The sequence below is a fragment of the Poromitra crassiceps genome (assembly GCF_964638095.1).
Source record: "Poromitra crassiceps genome assembly, chromosome: 3".
Classification (NCBI taxonomy): domain Eukaryota; kingdom Metazoa; phylum Chordata; class Actinopteri; order Beryciformes; family Melamphaidae; genus Poromitra; species Poromitra crassiceps.
In genome coordinates this window covers 94,163,168-94,181,082 of record NC_139625.1, presented here as the reverse complement: position 1 = coordinate 94,181,082, position 17,915 = coordinate 94,163,168, and positions in this window count along the sequence as shown.

Below are 17,915 nucleotides of genomic sequence, written 5' to 3'. Positions count from 1 at the left end.
GGCAGTATTGTAAATCAGTTGGACGCTGCAACATAGAACCCCCCCCCCACACACACACACACACACACACACACACACACACACAGAACTGACACAGCATCACTGAGTTACTGAGTGGAGACAGAATACAGATTCAACTCAAGTGTATCACTCCCCATATTGATGGAAAGGTTTTGTCTGTGCCTCGTTCATCCTAGATAAAAACTGCCCACTCCAATCAGAAGGTGTGACATATGTTAATACCTTTCCAGTGTGTCCAATTATTTCCAGATATATGAAAAAACCAATACAACAAGCAATTCTGATATTTAGAACATTATTTTATATAGAGAATTTTCATATCAAGTACAAAGGCAGGTCAAGTTATATTACCCCATTCAGAGATCTCTGAGGTGGATTTCCAGCGGTCTTTCCCTCACAGCAAAATATGTAGCAGGTCAAAAGAAGACCCCTGCAAACCGACCCCTCCCTTATCTTTTGTGTGTCCTTTTAAACTGCATCTTCTTGGGCTGGTCTCTCCCCGAAGGTTCCTCCCCCTTCTAGTGACACCCTTCACTGCTTGGGCTGTCATTGGTGGTCATCCGATCTCTCCGGTCACTGCTACTTGACAGGCATGTTTTTCTCCCCCTCTCTGTCCACATCATGTGACCTGGCTCTCCCACTGGAGGTGACAGCTCTAACCCTCTCCTTGAAATAGTTATCTATAAACTTCCTATCTACCAAAGCAACTGTCAATATATTTACTTTAAATTCCTATTTTCAACTCCTATGGTTTGGTCAGCTAATTTAGCTATTTACCTATTTAGAAATCCTAAAGCACTTTATTTATAATTACTTTAGACTATATAAACTAATTCTACATCCTGGATAAGATCAAATTCAGCTAATCATGGGTTAATCCCAGTCTGAACTGGATTTAAACATCATACAGCCCAAACCACTACCTCTTAGTCTAAAACCACTCTATTAAGTGTAAAAAGAGTAAGATGGTAGCTTTCTTAAGTTAAATTCAACAAATCAGAGAAAAACTCACCCTGTTTAAACCGGATGAGAAACTCTTATCAATTACCACTTATCAACTAATTCGACTATACCTTTATTTTCCATTCTATCGTTGCAATAATAACAATAGGCTATTATTTATCTAAATATTATATAGCTCCCTTATTGTGTAGCAAGTAATGCAAGTTTGAAGTTATTCAAAACACAGAAATACAACATCAGACTGATCTAAACACACTCTATTCTCATAAGACAACCCATATATATTCTACTATCATTCAACATTCCCAGCCGGGCCGTCTGAGATTCTAACCATGGTTCCTCTTGCAATGTGCTGTGTCCTGGTGCATATCTTCTCTTCTCTGGGGAAAAATCAGTGCAGCTAATGTATGCTCTTAAACTTTATTTCATAGGATATCCAAACCAGTCAGTCAATCAGTAGGATATATATTGAATAATAAGCAACAACAGTCATTCATTTAGATTGTTAAATGCATAGAGTTGATCTCCCTTCCACATATCTCTCCTTCTGCTGGGGCATCCCGTGGAATGCGGCTCCCCCCATTCTCCTGCAACCATCTATCCCAGAGAAGGGCCATAAACCCTATGTTGTTTTCCAAACGTGACTAAGCAGAGACATATAGAATGTCCTTTTGTCGGCTGATCTCCGTGACCTCTGCCCCCTATGGTTAACTGAGTCTATCCTAAATGTTTTCCCAGACCTGCCATAAACAGCTTACAATAACAGCTTGTCACACACAAAGCATTGTTCCACTCCACAGAACCTTCTAATGGTTAATTCCCATGGTCAGCACGTCTCCTAATAGAAATGGAGAAAGTTCATCATTACACAAACTCAGCCGCTCCTCCGATGACCTAGAACAGAACATTTAAACATAATTAAAGATATATTTGAATTAACAAATGACAAGATCATCTCTGTAATTGCATATTTTCATATCAGCATGCAGGGCCGCCATGCTGGAGTATCCGCCTCCTGTTGAGTCCAAACTGGGCCTATGGAGGAAATGTTTAATCAAAATACCATAGATTGGGGAGAGAATTCTATCAATCCCCCTATTCACACCTCCAATAGAGGTGTGAAACCACCTACTTATGGATCTCGTCTCATGGCAGCATCGGACGGTCCAAATACATATTTTCCTGAAACATAGCATATTATATTAGCACTGTGATTTGAGTTATTTTAAACATATTCTTCAACTTGGCTCTTCAACCTGGCTTGGTACTGCATCTAACATAAGCCCTCATTTGAAACCCCCCTAACGACAACATTCAGTTCATTCAGTAGCATAACTGTTCCCATAGCTCTCCTGGAACCCACTTAGACAACATCAAACCTCAGCACAAACACAACTTAACCCCATTAATGCATGTATTCATTTCCAAATTCGTCATAATATGGTTGCCCCCTTGACCCATGCTAAACCCATACCCCCTTGATTCCATTTGTAACCAAATGAGTGCATGATGATTTGCTTAGATCCCACTATGCAAAAAATGAAACCCACATCTTCAATATTGGAATTGTCCCGGTGTGTAGGTCTTCCTGGTGACGTACCACTGTACCTGTAAACATCAGATTTCACAATGTGCCTGTATTTTAAACAAAATAATTTCTTGTATTTTTATTAGTACAACAAGTCGCTTGTATGGCAGATAATGTTTGAGATACTCTGTGAGTACATATCCAATTGTTTACTTTATAATTTGTTTGCAATGCCTCCTCATAAACAAGATGACTCATGGGGGTGCATTCACAGCTTACAGAGTGACAATGAATTGACTTTGTGTACCTGTGACATGTCTATTAGTGAGGACTTAACACAGAGGCTGGCTAGACCTCCCAGTTTACTTGGATATTTGGGGTTGGCTAGGCCCCTATATTTAAAACAGTGCTAACATTGTTCACATACTTCAAACGCACACTCAAGACTGTCTGTCCTAGAGGGCATTGACTTATTCATAAATACTTTTAAAAACATCTCCAGCGTACTTTAAGTATAAATTTAACTATGTGTAGCTTTTCTCAAACGGAAAAATGATAGTGTATCTTACCTGGGTTTGAGCTAGTTCTTCTATAGGGACGACAGAGAGAATTTTCAAGTTAATCAACAAACCCTTCATTTATGCAAAGTTGTCAACTAAACAAACTCATCATATAACTATTGTTCTTTTATGTGTCACTGCAAACTTTCTATTCAGTACGTATTACTATATAATGTGCAGTGTTCAGTGTTCCCCACTTCTGTAATTTCCAGTCCAATCTATTTTCATAACTCATTATATCTGACACTTCGTCAGTGTGTTTTGCTGAGATTTAACCCTCCATCTGGGTCCATTCTATATTCTACGCATTCATTCACCATGCATCTCACAATGTATGGGGACCCCCCTTTGGTCTAAATTAATCAAACAACTATCAATAATCATCAGATCAATTGACACCTCAAACGAGTAATCATTAATGAACCCACCCCGCCAATCGATCCACACTGAAACTCCAGTAGGCTACCCCTACCACAAATGATGTCATCAAGAATGTTCCAAACATGAACAGACATCATTTCACATATCACAACCACACCGACAAAACACAGCACCATTTCGCCAATCTAAATATTATAATCAATGCTTTCATTCTCCATAGAAACAATGAACGTTCACGCCCCATACTATCAGCATTGTATTCCCAACCATCCACATAAAAACCCACATTCCACAAACTTCATCACACATACCAACCCACTCAAATCCTATCTGTCTCCTTTCACCACTAAATGCATTCACAACATCAAATTTCACTACCGGCATCTACCCATCACTCATGCAGTATCATAAAATCCTATCTATCTCAAATTATCACACTCAAATCAACTCAAACATGGAACTTATAGCCTACATAATCAGCCACTTACAGCACCGCTGCCCTGATGTAATGCCTTGCTCAAGGAGCCTACCCCACTCGTGCAGCCCCACCCTTAGGAAAGGGCTGCCCTCTTTGACCTTCTCAAGGGACAACATTCTTGGACATGGTGTGTTTTTAGACACGCCCAATCTTTGCGCATGCCCACTTCACTTATCATATAGACCTTGAACAGAACGGAGCTCCCGACTGGAGCTTCACGGAGCAGCCCCCCTCCACCTCTCAACAGATCCAGGAAGCAAGGTCCTGGACAAAGCAGCACTGCGAGCTGCAGCAAAACAGACAGTTTGGTGTTACAAGTTCCTCTGAAACGGTTTGTTCCCCCTTGGATCAAACTGTACATTACCAACTTCATTTTAACAGACAAAAGTAACCCGCGACACCCTTCTGGCCATTCCGGTAGCTGCTGGCTCGCCACCGCCCGGTACAAGCCGCGTCTGGTGCTCTGCTCGCTGTCAGACCCTCCTTGGCCCGTACTGTACCACCAGCCCTGAAAGAAAACCACCTCCACCTGATGCCACAACTGCTAGCCCCCCTCGAGCCGGACCCGTCAGCATCGCTTCTCTCGGGGTTCCGCGGCGTCAGCAATCCTCTCCCTCCGCTGGATACAGCCGGAAACTCCGCTTCCTCAAACAGCAGCCCACACACACAAACACATTCTCTGCCCAACGACATGCGAAGTTTGCACTGCTAGCGACCAACAGATAAAAGACAACCAAACAGACAGACAGACAGACTGACAAACAGACAAAAACTAAATAAAGGTTGTCGATGTCTGTTTTGATTTAACAGTCAATCGTTTACTACATACAGACATTGTTCCATTAGGCTACTGCAAATTCTTGGCTCCTCACACGGGGATGGAACCGCACGGCCGCTCTACCAACTGAGCTATATTTATTTGAATGCGTAAAGAGCCGGTCATGCTTATATAATCTACCCCGTCTCACGCATACATCATGTCTACTAGTTGGGAGGACATATTATCTATGTGACGCCTATTATATCTATTCGCATAATCCATAGGCCATAGGCCATTAATCCCATTCCATATCTTTACCCTCTAACGAATCCACCACTCTCTTAAAAGATCCATTTATATTTCTAAATAAATCTAACGTTAAAAGCATATGTAGTGGGGTAGGCTTAGGCTTCCCCTGCAGTTCTGCCACACCCCTAATGATCCCTCGTTAGGTGAGCCACACAGGTGAGCCACCTTAACACTAATCAACCAGCCCATTTAAAAGGGAGACATGGCTTGACAATGGCAGGCTTGCTTGATGTTGCTGAGGGAGGGAGAACCAGATCATATGGTATGTGCTTTTAAGAATGTATTTCTTTTGGGATGTGTGGGCTGGTGTTAATGTTTGACATTTTGCAGGCGTGTGGCGGGCGGATCTTTCTTCACACAGTGGCAGCGCAGGGAGACGTGCGGCACCGACTGGTGCGTGCTACTGTAGTGAATGAAGGTACGGCGACTGCCTGTAATGTCCTTGGTTTTAATTTATTATTAGTAGTAATGACTAACTGTATGTCTGTCTTGTTAGGAGCTACTGTGACATGAGCCGGACATGAGCCAGTCTCCATGCACCTCGTGCAGCACCATGAATGTGGTTTGGTTTCCGTAGCTCGTAGGCCATGGAATAAGGGGCCTGACGATTGGGTGGCCTTCCACATGGCTTAGACTGCTGCACTTGGTGGAGGAGAGGCTCTGCAATTGCTGTTTTTGTCCTGTAGTTTTTGTTCTTTTCAGTTGTTTGTTTATTTGATTTTGATTGTTTATTTTGTTTAACCCAATTGATCATTATTTTAGAGATTTCATCTTGCCAGTTACAGCATGGAGGGCGCCATGGTTCTGCAGGTGGTTGGTCACTGGGTGTGGGCTTATCCTGGGTCCCCTTAGTGCATGTTATAATTTGTGGTGCTTTGTTTTGCGTTCTAACCATGTGTTTTGCTTTGCAGTGAGTGTGCCTTATTGGTTTATTGGTGGTGGTGCAACCCCCTGACCCTCTTCCCCCTCACTCACCCCCCCTTCCACCTGTGGACTCCACTGGCACCCCCTGCTGTACTGGTAATTTTAGTCTATTTTGATCATTTTTAATCTGATTTATAATAAAGAAATTGTTTAATTGTACTCTTCTCTTGCAGCTGCTTATGAAACATTTACTTGGCATGTTGCCTGAACAAATCTGCAGCTGATTTGAAACATTTAATTGGCAGGTCATCTGAACAACAAAATAAATAAAAACATATTTTGTTGAACCTGGAAATGCACGTCTCTGCTCCATTCCTTTTATGAAACCTGATGTTGGGTATTCTCTTGACTCATTGATGTGATATTCTCTGGGTGAAATTCCCAGAGTGGCGTTGTCTGCATACTATTTGTCCGGGCCTTAGTGCCCTGGTTACAATCTGGCGTTGTCGGCAGGATTTGTAAAGCAGAGACGTGTCATTCTGGTATTTTTCGGTCAGTTGGTTTACTTTGTTTTTTTCTACCATATGTATTTTTGTTGTTATACTGTGTTTTGAAAAGGACAAAAACAGCAGTTGGCCTGGGATTCCACTCAGAAGAGCGACCTCTTCTGGGGAAGATTCTGCATCGCGCTCTGGACTTCTGCCATGGGTCTGGAGGATCAAGAGTGGGACCTAGTGATATATCTTTGGACTGAAGGAAAACCTGCTCAGGAGCTTGCTGCAACCTCTTGGTTCCCTGGGTCTGGTAATAGGATATTTTTGCTGTTTAGGACCTGGAATTGATTTCCTTATGTCCCTGTTTTTGTTTTATCGGTGGGACACCGATAGAAGTTGGGGGGGTAGATTGTAGTGGGGTAGGCTTAGGCTTCCCCTGCAGTTCTGTCACACCCCTAATGATCCCTCGTTAGGTGAGCCACACAGGTGAGCCACCTTAACACTAATCAACCAGCCCATTTAAAAGGGAGACATGGCTTGACAATGGCAGGCTTGCTTGATGTTGCTGAGGGAGGGAGAACCAGATCATATGGTATGTGCTTTTAAGAATGTATTTCTTTTGGGATGTGTGGGCTGGTGTTAATGTTTGACATTTTGCAGGCGTGTGGCGGGCGGATCTTTCTTCACACAGTGGCAGCGCAGGGAGACGTGCGGCACCGACTGGTGCGTGCTACTGTAGTGAATGAAGGTACGGCGACTGCCTGTAATGTCCTTGGTTTTAATTTATTATTAGTAGTAATGACTAACTGTATGTCTGTCTTAGGAGCTACTGTGACATGAGCCGGACATGAGCCAGTCTCCATGCACCTCGTGCAGCACCATGAATGTGGTTTGGTTTCCGTAGCTCGTAGGCCATGGAATAAGGGGCCTGACGATTGGGTGGCCTTCCACATGGCTTAGACTGCTGCACTTGGTGGAGGAGAGGCTCTGCAATTGCTGTTTTTGTCCTGTAGTTTTTGTTCTTTTCAGTTGTTTGTTTATTTGATTTTGATTGTTTATTTTGTTTAACCCAATTGATCATTATTTTAGAGATTTCATCTTGCCAGTTACAGCATGGAGGGCGCCATGGTTCTGCAGGTGGTTGGTCACTGGGTGTGGGCTTATCCTGGGTCCCCTTAGTGCATGTTATAATTTGTGGTGCTTTGTTTTGCGTTCTAACCATGTGTTTTGCTTTGCAGTGAGTGTGCCTTATTGGTTTATTGGTGGTGGTGCAACCCCCTGACCCTCTTCCCCCTCACTCACCCCCCCTTCCACCTGTGGACTCCACTGGCACCCCCTGCTGTACTGGTAATTTTAGTCTATTTTGATCATTTTTAATCTGATTTATAATAAAGAAATTGTTTAATTGTACTCTTCTCTTGCAGCTGCTTATGAAACATTTACTTGGCATGTTGCCTGAACAAATCTGCAGCTGATTTGAAACATTTAATTGGCAGGTCATCTGAACAACAAAATAAATAAAAACATATTTTGTTGAACCTGGAAATGCACGTCTCTGCTCCATTCCTTTTATGAAACCTGATGTTGGGTATTCTCTTGACTCATTGATGTGATATTCTCTGGGTGAAATTCCCAGAGTGGCGTTGTCTGCATACTATTTGTCCGGGCCTTAGTGCCCTGGTTACACATACGCTATTATTTTGAACTGTCGCGCGACCTTACGCCAATTTGATGGCAAAATAACTCATAGGCTATCTACAATTCTCCGCTCTGCAGCCCAACTCCGCCAGACAGACTCACAGGCTTCTCCTATCACATTCCAGAGCCCACTCAGACAGCAAAAAGTGCCAGCATCATCACACCCGCGGCCATTTGGCTGCACCCGGACCCTTGGTTAGAAGCTGCGCGCATCAACTTGTGGTGTATTTTTCCACAAACAGTTTTTTCATAAGCGTCAAAATACTGTTGATTCTATTTATATACTATACTCTTACATATTACCGTTCCACTGTGACAGGCGTCCCTGCACAGTGAATTTAAAAATCATTTACATTCATTCTCTTCTCAAACTTACAGCAAAGTTATGGATCATAAAGCAGTATAACACAAAAATACAAAGGAATACTAACCCAACGTGACCTAATCTTGCATTAAATTCACCTTGTTGTTTGAATTTATAGCATAAACCTTTGTGTCTAATTTACATAGCAACATAAATTGGAGGAATCTAAAATTCAACTCAAAATATGGATATTGATATTACTATTATTAGACAATTCTGTGTTATTTCTTCCCCATTAAAAATAATCTTTTATGATCTTTTTCTATAGCTGATTTTTTCACAATTCATATTATATCAAAACCTTCAGAGTTATATTACAATAAAATGCAAAAACCTGAGCATTAATGCTCTCTGTACAAAGCGGACTTCTCCAGAACACGCCGGTTCTGTATAAATAACATATTTTTGCTATGATCTTGGAAAAGTACTATTATTCCTCACATGCACTCAATCAGCTGTAGGGTCTTGAGAAAGTTACTTTTATCCCCTCACATACGCTCGGTCATGGGCAAATGGTCTTGAGGTTAATCACGCCTCTCACACGCGCTCGGTCACTTTGGCAGATGTTTTAAAGTACATCTCGCCTACAAATCTTTCCAAAATATCAAAACACGTGTCTGACCAGCTTTGTACAGGTTCCTAAATTTGATTGATAAATTACAGCATTTGTGGAATCCAGTTAGTGTAACAATAATTTAGAATAGCCAATGCAGATATTTTTATGAAAAAGGTAATCCGTAAACCCTATATTGATATTTTCCCGGGATGTTAAACCACTGTTTTCCTGAAATGCTTGATCAGAATGCTTACTTTTTTCTCTGGAATCGCGTCGAGGGTCACCATTTGATGGAAAGGTTTTGTCTGTGCCTCGTTCATCCTAGATAAAAACTGCCCACTCCAATCAGAAGGTGTGACATATGTTAATACCTTTCCAGTGTGTCCAATTATTTCCAGATATATGAAAAAACCAATACAACAAGCAATTCTGATATTTAGAACATTATTTTATATAGAGAATTTTCATATCAAGTACAAAGGCAGGTCAAGTTATATTACCCCATTCAGAGATCTCTGAGGTGGATTTCCAGCGGTCTTTCCCTCACAGCAAAATATGTAGCAGGTCAAAAGAAGACCCCTGCAAACCGACCCATCCCTTATCTTTTGTGTGTCCTTTTAAACTGCATCTTCTTGGGCTGGTCTCTCCCCGAAGGTTCCTCCCCCTTCTAGTGACACCCTTCACTGCTTGGGCTGTCATTGGTGGTCATCCGATCTCTCCGGTCACTGCTACTTGACAGGCATGTTTTTCTCCCCCTCTCTGTCCACATCATGTGACCTGGCTCTCCCACTGGAGGTGACAGCTCTAACCCTCTCCTTGAAATAGTTATCTATAAACTTCCTATCTACCAAAGCAACTGTCAATATATTTACTTTAAATTCCTATTTTCAACTCCTATGGTTTGGTCAGCTAATTTAGCTATTTACCTATTTAGAAATCCTAAAGCACTTTATAATTACTTTAGACTATATAAACTAATTCTACATCCTGGATAAGATCAAATTCAGCTAATCATGGGTTAATCCCAGTCTGAACTGGATTTAAACATCATACAGCCCAAACCACTACCTCTTAGTCTAAAACCACTCTATTAAGTGTAAAAAGAGTAAGATGGTAGCTTTCTTAAGTTAAATTCAACAAATCAGAGAAAAACTCACCCTGTTTAAACCGGATGAGAAACTCTTATCAATTACCACTTATCAACTAATTCGACTATACCTTTATTTTCCATTCTATCCTTGCAATAATAACAATAGGCTATTATTTATCTAAATATTATATAGCTCCCTTATTGTGTAGCAAGTAATGCAAGTTTGAAGTTATTCAAAACACAGAAATACAACATCAGACTGATCTAAACACACTCTATTCTCATAAGACAACCCATATATATTCTACTATCATTCAACATTCCCAGCCGGGCCGTCTGAGATTCTAACCATGGTTCCTCTTGCAATGTGCTGTGTCCTGGTGCATATCTTCTCTTCTCTGGGGAAAAATCAGTGCAGCTAATGTATGCTCTTAAACTTTATTTCATAGGATATCCAAACCAGTCAGTCAATCAGTAGGATATATATTGAATAATAAGCAACAACAGTCATTCATTTAGATTGTTAAATGCATAGAGTTGATCTCCCTTCCACATATCTCTCCTTCTGCTGGGGCATCCCGTGGAATGCGGCTCCCCCCATTCTCCTGCAACCATCTATCCCAGAGAAGGGCCATAAACCCTATGTTGTTTTCCAAACGTGACTAAGCAGAGACATATAGAATGTCCTTTTGTCGGCTGATCTCCGTGACCTCTGCCCCCTATGGTTAACTGAGCCTATCCTAAATGTTTTCCCAGACCTGCCATAAACAGCTTACAATAACAGCTTGTCACACACAAAGCATTGTTCCACTCCACAGAACCTTCTAATGGTTAATTCCCATGGTCAGCACGTCTCCTAATAGAAATGGAGAAAGTTCATCATTACACAAACTCAGCCGCTCCTCCGATGACCTAGAACAGAACATTTAAACATAATTAAAGATATATTTGAATTAACAAATGACAAGATCATCTCTGTAATTGCATATTTTCATATCAGCATGCAGGGCCGCCATGCTGGAGTATCCGCCTCCTGTTGAGTCCAAACTGGGCCTATGGAGGAAATGTTTAATCAAAATACCATAGATTGGGGAGAGAATTCTATCAATATTTAATCTGTTTTCTGATTCACCATCTAGTTAATAATCTGTGTTCGTTTGAGGCCTGATCAACAAAAGAAGCATGAAGAACTTTCTTCATTTATTACAAATATTTTTCTTGATCTGTTATTTGCCCCATTCACCTTTATTAAGGATCAACTTAAAATAAAGCAGAGTGTGTCTGACAGCAACAAACACATTTTAAACACATTTATATGTGACGTCATTTATCATCATTTCCATTCAGTCACATGTGAGGCTGAAAGGTGCTGAGTCTGGAGTTTGATATGAGTGACTTCATTTCAATTTCCCCTGAAACATTTAGCCTGATAAATCATGTACAGTGTTTATCACACACTAAATCATATTCAGGGTTAATGGATTCACAATCAGAATATCAATAAATACAGACGCTAATAATCAATAATGTTCAGCCAGTCAGAGAGCACAGACCTCTGTGAAGGCTCGTTATTATTGCTTGTTTGTGTTCTGGTTACTGATATCCAGTAAACTGAAAACACAGGAGATGGGAGCCGCCATATTGGTCTGCAGTAAAGGCTGCTATGGTTACAGACATGATGTACAGGAGTGGAATGACTCCTGTTAGTGTATAGACTCAGTCTGGTCATGTGACTCCAGTCTGTACCAACATATGAACATTGAGTCTGTTAGTGTATAGACTCAGTCTGGTCATGTGACTCCAGTCTGTACCAACATATGAACATTGAGTCTGTTAGTGTATAGACTCAGTCTGGTCATGTGACTCCAGTCTGTACCAACATATGAACATTGAGTCTGTTAGTGTATAGACTCAGTCTGGTCATGTGACTCCAGTCTGTACCAACAGACATTGACTCTCATTCATAAAGTCAGTGTGAATGGAGCTGCTGAGAAGCTGAGGAATATAGTTTCATGTTGAATGGAGGAGATGGAAAATCACTCCTATGGAAGCTTATGAAGGTTATGTGTTCATTATCAAAGAGATGATGCTGTCTGACTTTATTTACCCTCCTCTCTCTCCACAGTGTGGACCACGGTGGAGTGCAGATGTTGAAACCAGACCTGTCTTATACTCTCTCACACGCACACACACATGCACGCACACACACACACGCACGCATGCACGTGTGGACCGAGCGGTTCTAAGTTAAAGGTCTGTTGTCGTGACAACGCCACCCAGAGGGATAAAGGAGCCTAGGACTCCTGGTTTGTGTTTGAAGTACCACAGGGATGAGCAACAGTCTTTTACCCAAAAAGGAGACAAAGTTTAACAATGAATAATTTAATTAAAAATCAGTCAGCAAATAAGACAGAAGTATAAATGTAAAATCAAGGCCTTGTCTAAAACTATAAAAGGCACAGTCCAGTTAAAACGTCTCGATATAATGCAGCTAAAAAGGGGGGGTAAAAAGTCTTGCACAGCCCGGTCTCTCCACAGCCAATGGTCCCCACACCGCCGTCCAGTCCTCTGTGAGGTTGGTCACTCTCCCCAGCGCTGCCCGAGATGCGTGGTGCCTCTCCTGAAGCCGCCGCCGCTGCTGCTGCTATCTGTAGGAGGAGAATGGCACCAGTGGGAAGCTCACACAAAATCACAGTCAGGTAACTGACTGGACACACTTGTGACACAGACACAGGACAGATAACTGACTGGACACACTTGTGACACAGACACAGAACAGATAACTGACTGGACACACTTGTGACACAGACACAGGACAGATAACTGACTGGACACACTTGTGGCACAGACACAGAACAGATAACTGACTGGACACACTTGTGACACAGACACAGGACAGATAACTGACAAAGTGTGTGGTTGGCCTCATGGCTGAGGGTTCAACGTGCGGTACTGATCAGATGCATCCTTCGAGTGGGAGTGAATTACACTCGACGGTATCTTACTGGATGGATGAAACTCTTGTGATGAAACGGAGACAGTGGCTGATATTGCCTGAAACATGAGCTCTTTAACTCTCCTTCCATGGTGCTCTCACTGACTGTGGACTCATACACATCATATCAGCACAGTCCTGATAGCAGCTTCATAGGGCAAACTCTGCTATTAGCACAAAGGAATAGGTGGTAGAGGACCAATCGATTGCACTGGAACAGTATTGAAGCACAGAACAGCTATTCACTCAAATGGACTCAATTCATTCATAATCGTATTGGCATTTTGGCATGTACCTTTCCCATAGGAAAAACATAACAAAACAATAGGAAATTCCTGTGTTGCTGATGAATTGGATCGCAGACATGTGGCCCATGTATGACAAAGAACAAGGTTTAGTGCATGTTATTATTAATAAAACAGAAAGTAACAATGTGGTTGTTCTACACAATAACAATGAACCAGTGTTACAGCACAAGCTTGACAATGAAGCCCTTGGATAGAGACAATCACCGATACTCTGTTTCAAGATTTAAACAGCCTTCAGGAAAAGTGATCAAAACAAAAATGGCAGCATCAAGGGAGCTAGCTATTAGTGATCTAAGGGTCACGACTAGATCATCCTTGTCTTTCTAAGCCAATCACCATTCAAGGGGAATCAGCGTGGTTAAATCAACAAGTTTGATTATGCGAGTCTACCTAAATTGATGGACAGCCACGCTGCGCCAATCGATAGGTCTCTCTGGAAAGGTAGCAAACCTGAGTGAAATGTCCATCACATTGATTTGTACAGTTTGGCTCTGGGTGGATTCAAGTTCAGAGCTTCACTCAAGGATGCAGGTTGGGTCATTCTCTGCTCACCCCCATGCCGGTGTGTGGGGGGTTCCACAACTCCATGCGGCAGTTGTGGAGTTTTCCGGGGAAGCGTTCTGCCTCAGCAGACAGCATAGATGTGAAGCTGTAATTCCCAGAGTATACTGTAGAGGGCCAGGCTATTTGCCGGTTGGCAGTTTTCAACCCAACACAACAATGGACGGCTTTGCTGCTCCGCTCAGCTGAACTGTCCTGGCCAGATGTTGTCCCCTTTAAGCTGTAGATGATCGCCTGCATCAGCTGGTTGCTCTTATATTTGTGTTTGACAGCCTGCAGGGAAATACAACAAGGCATTAGAGGTCATGTTAAAAACCCATTTCATCTTATTGAGACCGCACTGTTGGCAAACAACTCACCAGGAACTCTGTCTCCCCCGCATTCACAGTCAGCACATTGTGGGCAATGCGCTCCATGATTGGCCTGAGGTGGGACTGGTCGTACGTAGAGTAGTGCCTCTGTGTAGGGGACTGCAACACAAAAGAGGAGAGATCAACTCACTCAACTGAACGCATGTTTACTTGCTACCTTTGACTCCTTTTGTGTCTACACGGCAGGAAGTAAAACAGGTGCAAGTAAAACACTAATGAGGGTTTCCAACTTCCAATCCATTTGGGTGTTCCTGTGCCGTGGCAATAAACGATGTCTTGCTTGCACCTGTTTTACTTCTTGCCTTTAGACACAAAATGGGTGAAATTGATGGGAAGTGAAATAGTCTCATAGACTTCAGTGAACTCACCCATGGCAGGTTTTCAAGCAAGTGCTGGGAGAAGCAGAGGGAGGCAGCAGCTATCTCAGAGGGCCGGTGATGCACCAACTCGTAGTCGAGCAGAGTCACATCTATGAAATAGTTTGCCAGCATGGTGGTCTCTAGGGAAGTCTAGACAGACAGAGGACAATCACTTTGAGAGCCCCCGATGACATAAACACTACATGTACATGAAGACAGGAGACCAAATTCAAACTCTCCGGCCCCTATCTTCCCAAACGCGCTAATTAGCGCTTGCGCGGCCTTTAACGCTCGCCGCAGCGCAATTTGGGGCCGTGGCCAAGTGCTCTGCTATTCTCCATGCAGCGCAAAATGACTGTGCGCTCCGCGCTAAAGCGGTAAATGCCCATGTCTAAAGCAACAATTATTCACAGGTGTGGCCATGTGCCACATGGGCTCACATTAATAAACTAATCACACACACACACACACACACACACACACACACACACACACACACACACACACACACACACACACACACACAAGGCTCTGAAAAAGAGGACCCCTTTGAAAATGTTTTTTTCCCCTCGCCAGTCAGCGCCATAGGCCGCGGAACCGCCCGAGCCACACGGGCCCGGGTACATTTCAGTTCCCCAATTTTTTTTTTTTTTTTTTTTTTTTACAATTAAACCTCATTTACTTATTACACTCGACTGGTTGTTTTTCAGATGTGATGTGAATCTAAAGTGAACTAAACAAGTCAGATCCACTATAAATGTTTTTCAGTAGATGCTGTGATGTAGCCACAACAAAGGTGCAATATTAATGTTTTTCAGGAGATGGCGATGTTGCTAGCTGTAGGTTCTAAACAAGAAATATGGTTCAAATGTTTACAGTAGTTTTCCTTTCTTGCTGCACTACAATGTTACAATGCTGTGAGACGGAGCTAAACACAAAAGATGCAATATTAATAGTTTTTCATGAGATACTCAGTATTTAATACTAATACTAATAATAGAAAAGGAGAAGTAACTGAATAATGACATCACAACAGTATAATCCTAATGTTAATTTAAAAGTAAATATTCTTCTAAATATGGATAAAAGTCCAAAAAACATAAAATGTTCTTCGACGCTGCCGAGATTCCATTCCTTACAGCACCCCCTACTTAATAATAGTTCCAGCACGGCTGCGAAAATGTGGTGGCGCATTGTGTCAAGTGTACTGGCTCGGGGAACGGTCCGGCCCCCGGTCCCTTAGGTTTCTGACAATGTGGCCCCCTGAACAATTCAGTTGAATAGCCCTGCTGTAATTTATAGATTCATTATGCTATAACTTATTTGTACTGATACGTATGCTTATATTAACCCAGTGGCACTCATATTCTGGTTTATTTCAAGAAAAACATTTTGGCTAGTTGAAATTAATTGGCCCGTAACTTTAAAATCTAGCAGCCATATTGGCTGGTGACAAAAAAAAAGTTTAATCTCAAACCCTGCAGGGAGAGCAGGTGGTGACATAGGAGTGAGTGAGAAAAGGAGCAAATATATGATTGTTAAGACTGAATACTGACATCACAACCGTCTAATCCTAATGTTAATTTAAAATGAGATATTCCTATATGAATCTGGCTTCAAACGACCAAAATCTTTATATGATGATAATAATAATAATCAATGATGGTGGTTCACAGACGTGTGCGTGTGTGTTCAGATGCGTTCCGCTGCCTATGGTCAGAGCTGCACGCAGGCCCGATTTTAGCCTGCTACACCTAGGGTGGGCTGGCCTGGTAGGGGGCAACTTTGGCGGTAGGTTGCCAGAGAGGCTGTCGGTTCGGGAATGGGGATTAAGTTGCATTATATTCTAATTTATAAAGAATGATTTGAAGCAGGGTGTAGAAGCCATTTCCAGAGTTAAGTGTAATTGGGGACACTAAATTGTTCCAGTAGGTGTCACCATTCTGTTTTGGGTCACCAAACTGTAAGTAGGAACTTTCACTCAGGTGGCCAATGTTTACAAGACTAGAATTATCAAAACTATTCGCAAACTAACTATATGTAGGCTACAAACTAACTATTTACAAAACTACCCATACGGAAGAGGCATATATACACATATATGGACATACATCCGACACAAGGTCCACATATATGTCACCATACATGTACATGTATGCACTTTGCATACAAACCCACCTGAGATATATGCATATATATGTGAGGATCATATATGTGATCCAAATATAAATGGACATATATGATCATATAGGCAATTAACATATATGAGTACTCCCATACATGTGATCATATATGCTCATGTAAGTAATGGACATATAGGATTATTCTAGCATATGTTTAGATATATGTACATATAAGCAATTAACATATAAGAATATTTCTACATATTTCCGCATATATGCAAATACAAGCAACACACATATATGTTATTCTCTTGCATATCAATATATGTGTGCATATGAGCATTAAACATATATGATTATTATTACGTATGTCAACATATATGCTCATATAATCAATTAACATATGCGGATGTTCGCATACATGTAATCATATATGTTTGTGTAAGCATTGAACATATAGGGTTAAACTTACATATGTCTACACATATGTGCATATCAGCAATTAACATATAAGAATTTACTTACATATGTAAGCATGTATGCTCATATAAGCAATTAACATATATGAGTATTCTCATACATGTGATCATATATGTTAATGCAAGTAATGGACATACAGGGTTATTCTTGCATATGTTTAGATATATGTACATATAAGAAATTAACATATAAGAATATTTCTACATATTTCTGCATATATGCAAATGCAAGCAACACACATATATGTTATTCTCTTGCATATCAAAATATGTGTGCATATGAGCATTAAACATATATGATTATTATTACGTATGTCAACATATATGCTCATATAATCAATTCACATATGCGGATGTTCGCATACATGTAATCATATATGTTTGTGTAAGCATTGAACATATAGGGTTAAACTTACATATGTCTACATATATGTGCATATCAGCAATTACCATATAAGAATTTACTTACATATGTAAGCATGTATGCTCATATAAGCAATTAACATATATGAGTACTCCCATACATGTGATCATATATGCTCATGTAAGTAATGGACATATAGGGTTATTCTTGCATATGTTTAGATATATGTACATATAAGCAATTAACATATAATAATATTTCTACATATTTCCGCATATATGCAAATACA